Source organism: Micromesistius poutassou, assembly GCF_964030765.1.
Source record: "Micromesistius poutassou genome assembly, chromosome: 4".
NCBI classification, from domain to species: Eukaryota; Metazoa; Chordata; class Actinopteri; order Gadiformes; family Gadidae; genus Micromesistius; species Micromesistius poutassou.
Genome location: NC_140274.1, coordinates 8260034 through 8265033, shown reverse-complemented (window position 1 = coordinate 8265033; position 5000 = coordinate 8260034). Strand labels below are relative to the sequence as shown.

Below are 5000 nucleotides of genomic sequence, written 5' to 3'. Positions count from 1 at the left end.
GTGTGTGTGTGTGTGTGCGTGCATGTGTGCGTGCGTGCGTGCATGTGTGTGGGTTTCTGCGTTTGCAAAAGAGTGAACGAGAGACAGAGACAAAGAGAGAGGACGGAATATGAACTCTACATGGCCCATTAGCTGTAAACAACCATTTCCTCCAGAAGGGTCCTGATTTATTAATGGACCCCGGGAATGAGGTGTGCTGGGTGTCACAAATGTATTCCTTCTCTATGTTTTTAATCTATGTGTCTGTGTGTCTGTACATTTTTCCAAAGGAAAATGTTTACGTTGTCGACTGTTATATGAGGGTTAGTATATATATAAGTATAAGTAAGTAAATATGGCATTGTGTCTGTGGGTCAGTGTGTAGCGAAGACATAAAAGCATGTGTTAATCGAGTTGTGTTAGCGTGATGTGATCCTTACTCCAAACAAAAATTATTATAGCATAGAATAGCGTAGTCATTTTATTTTATAGACTGTACTTCTTGTACTAATTGGTACTAATGTGCTTATTTACTATTGAATAAGTACTAATATACTTCTTTAGTATTTATTGACCATAGCAACATAATGTCCTCCTCTGACCGTGTCCAGATTTCAGCATTGTCTGAACAGATAAATCAATGTGACTTACCAGACAAACACTTTGAGGAGGCAAGTGACCCCTACGGGGCCTCTTCACAGTCACACAGTCACACACACACACACACACACACACACACACACACACACACACACACACACACACACACACACACACACACACACACACACACACACACACACACACACACACACACACCACAGGTCAAGTAAATATACATTGCCCATGCTGGTGCTATGACAGATGCAAGAGCCACCTAATGTCATAGTTACAGAAACAGGAAGTTACTTTAGCCTGCTATTGACAACCTGTTTTAAAGGGCCCATTGACCCAATGTGTGTCATCTACTTTAGTCTATGAGCCATGCCCTGGAGTATGAAAGTAGCAGACCCATGATTAGTGTTATGAGCGACACTTGTGTTCATCCTACGATGACACCTCTGTGAAAAGTGTAGTACACTACAGGACTCATGTATCTGTGTTGGTTAGAGATGGTATGAGGTCTCTGTCCACTAAAATATCATTAAGTTATCCTATCAAAATGTAGCCTATGAGTAGTACCGACCCCCTCATCCAGGTTCAGACTACATAATTAATCCCTGGGGGGGAAACTGTTCCCTTCACAATATTGTTCTTCTTCTCAGGAAAGGATTGTGTAATGTCATTTTTTGTGTGGCTGCTAGGTTGTGTAACGTGACATTGGCTGCTGGAGCAATCTGCTGCAGAACAACTTTTTTTTTTTAACAATGGATATTTATTCATCTTACTTCCATCCTGGTTCTAAACAGTAGCTAGGTAGAACCATCTAGAACCAAGATGGCCATCAGGTGAATGCAGCCCATGCCTAACTGCCTTTATCAATAGCACATGGCAGTAGTGGCTAACGCCAGCGCTCGCAGGGTAGAAACTGGGGAGTGTCCAGGTGTACATAAAGCCCCACACAGCTCCTAGGAGGAAACACAGGTGGGACTGGCTGGTGTCAGGGCTGGCGGAAGTGGCCTGAATATTAAATATGAAGAACAGGTTTATTCAGTTTAAAATATTTGTGTTTTCCATTCGAGATAATACACAGACATTTTCATCTTCACACACTTATCGCATTTACATCTGTGTATCCATTGTATCAATATTTCATATATAAAACATATAAATAACTATAGCTATATAGAATTGTTTAAATTGAGCTTATTTTGCAGAGTTAAAGTATTCCTGAGAAACTTTGCTTCGTTGACTGGGTTCAAAGAAAGGTGGGAAGAAGCAGTAAGCCACGAGGTGACATTGGGGCCGGTATTGGAAGCGTTTGCACATTTTTATCCTCCATCTTTATTGCGTTGCAGGTGATGAGCTGACGGTTTGCTCGGGAGTGACTCACTGACCCGGACAATAGATTCTAACTATATATATTCCCTGAGAGCCCGGGAGGGTCGTAACGTATGGGACAGAGTTGGCACGTTTAGGCAGGGAGGACAGAGTCCCACCCTGTTCATAAACAAGGACATCATTTTAATATGTTGACCGTTCCTCAGCCTCATGCTGTTCCCTGTTTTCATCTATCCCTTAATATTCTCTGTCCTACTTTAGACGCTTATGTTCTTTCTTTTGTTATAATCTGTACTGACGGCGCCAGCATCAGAGAGGCTCATGGGAGGTCTCCTGCTGTGCCCCCACCCCTTTCTTTATTGCACGTTTCTGTCTCTCTTCTAATTCTCCCTGTCTATTGTTTGTCTTTTAGCTGTTGCTGTTGCTGTTGCTTGTCTTCTCTCTCCCTCCCTCCCTCTCACTCTCCCTCTCCTCCCGACTATCCATCTGACAAGTTTCACTTGATACTGAAAGCCAGTTTAAGTTAAAGTGTTTAAGTCTTTCTCTGTCACATTCACAATTGAAACTCGAGCCACTCGAGTACTCTCAATCACCATCAAAGTTACTGTTTCTTTATGTTCGCCTGTTCAATGTCAGCATTGTCCCAACGCAAACAAAATCTCTCTCTCTTTCTCTCTCTCTCTCTCTCTCTCTCTCTCTCTCTCTCTCTCTCTCTCTCGCCCTCTCTCTTTATCATCCTTTTGCGGAAGGGCGATGCAGCTAGCTGAAAAGTTCCCAATTTTTGAAAGAAAAGCCGTTTTGCTCAACAAATGGCTGTGAAAGGTTCTTTTAGGCTTTTGTCTATAGACATGCATATTTTTTATTTTGTATTTAAAAGAAGGTAGGACATTTAGAGAAACCAGCCAGAGTTAGCTACATTTGGAAAGTATCCAACTGAAAAACTCCAAACTCCTCCATCAGGCTTCTCTCCAAAGCCACTCCCCAAAATCATCCATATCGTGCCTAGCCAAGCTTAAAGTGACACTTCTAGGAGCAGAAGACGTAAGTGACAGATCAGATCCTGTTGCTAAATGCCTGAATGTATCTGATGTTAACGGCAACAGATTGAGTGGGCTGTCAATGCCTTCCTACAGGCTTGGCATGGCAAGGCAGAACATTAACTTCAGGACTAGTCAATCGAAGCTTTTATTAGATCTGAACCAGCTCTTTCCCGCCAAGATAAATTATTACTATTAATGACTATTAATGGTTTAGTTTAAATACTTTTGATTAAGCTTAATCAATGTACATTGAAAGCTTGTCCATATATATGTATCTTTTTTTAATAATTGCGTGTTTAATTAAATTAAATGATTATTATCTTATTATTATAATACCACATGTTAATATTCTCTTAGATCTCATGCTTTCCCTCTATTCTAGACGTCCAACCCACGATAAATGATTCACAAAGCATTTACACAGACAACTGGTTTTAAAAAATTAACTGTTCTTTAAAAAAACATATTTTATCAAGGGTCTCATGCAACATGTCCCTTGGATTTTGGATCAGTGTTATAGGAGTTGCTAATTACCAAGCTTTGATGCAAAGATCACCATACATTTTGTAGGGAGAGAAAGAGAGACAGAAAGTCACAGAGAGGGAGAGAGAGAGAAAGAGAGAGAGAGAGGGAGGGAGAGAGAGAGAGAGAGAGCTGATCACAACAAACTCACAGAATCGAAATTACCTGATGACAACTCATCCATATCTTTCTTCCTCAAAAGTGGAGTTAATTGTGCTGTTAATTAATAAGGTCCTTAAACTACACACCGTGTTTCTGAAAGACCCCTCAGGGCTATCCATAATAACAAATCCACTGGGAAAGCTAAGCAAACCTCACCACTGTGAACAAACAACAGGCCTTTATCCAGATTTAAAGAAACGTCTATGTGTGTGTGTGTTCCCTTTTAAGTAGCTGTTAACATTTCTCCTTCTATTATATTCTAATTGACCGCAGCAACATGCCCTTTACAATCCATAAAGGGAAGTTTGAAGCTGTTCAAAGGCCCCTCAGAGCCAGAGGGGTGTAATGGGCACGGTGTCGGCAGCAGAGCAAGAGACGCATATAGACAATAGAGACACACGCCATACCGCGCAATGCAGCCACGGCCACTTTGTGTTTGTGTTCACACAGAGCAGGCGGTGTAGCTTGCCATAAACCATTTGCATCATGAAAGTAGAACATCCAAAAGCTGGCAGAGGAGAAACCCAAACTCTGGGATGTGTAGGATCCATAGGGAGAGTGGGGGTGGGTTGAAATCTCCCCGCTCAATGTCAAGGAGTTCACCACAGAGTCTGTCTGCCCAATCCACCACCCTCAGACCAGAGGTGGTCGATTAGACACAGGATGGTGTGCGTATGTGCGTTTCTGTGTGTGTGTGTGTGTGTGTGTGTGTGTGTGTGTGTGTGTGTGCGTGTGTGTGTGTGTGTGTGTGTGTGTGTGTGTCCCCTGCCTGCATGAGGCGTTGTGCTGGAATGCTGACAGAGCAATTAGCACCCGCCAGTCTCCCTCTCGCCCTCTTCCTCACTCATCACATCATTTTCACGCATCGGGGTGTCTCACTACTGTGTTTCCGTCTCTCTCTCTCTCTCTCTGTCTATTTAGGGTCCGGGCAGCTAAGCTGCCGGGAACCTATTGTATTCCTAGGAATTCTTTCTTCTTCTTCTTCTTCTTCTTCTTCTTCTTCTTCTTCTTCTTCTTCTTCCAAGGAAGTCATACTTCCCATGGGTGAAAACTCACCAAACTTTGCACAAAGGTCCAGTCCCATGCCAGATTCACTCAACTCCAAGGACATGTGCCCCCCCCTCCTAGGGGGGGCACAATAAGCGTTTAAATTTAAAAACTTAAAAAATTCCTACCAAACCAACGGTAGATGCTACAGTGTTGAAACTTCACCACAATGTAGCCTCAATACTGCTGAAACTTTTGTCCACTTAAACTCATTACAAATTATGAAGTCCATCACTCTGTTTTTTTCAATAACTGTAAAACTTTTAAAATGTATCTCCTCCCACAATTTTTGCTCAATTGTCACCAAAC

At 42.2% G+C, this 5000-nt stretch overlaps 1 protein-coding gene across 2 annotated transcripts in view; it reads left to right on the top strand.

Annotated features, from left to right (window-relative positions):
• Positions 1-5000, top strand: part of ankrd13b (ankyrin repeat domain 13B) — a gene marked incomplete at both ends in the record, with an annotated part of 33657 nt that overhangs the window by 8857 nt on the left and 19800 nt on the right. The gene's annotated exons all lie outside the window — the stretch shown is intronic.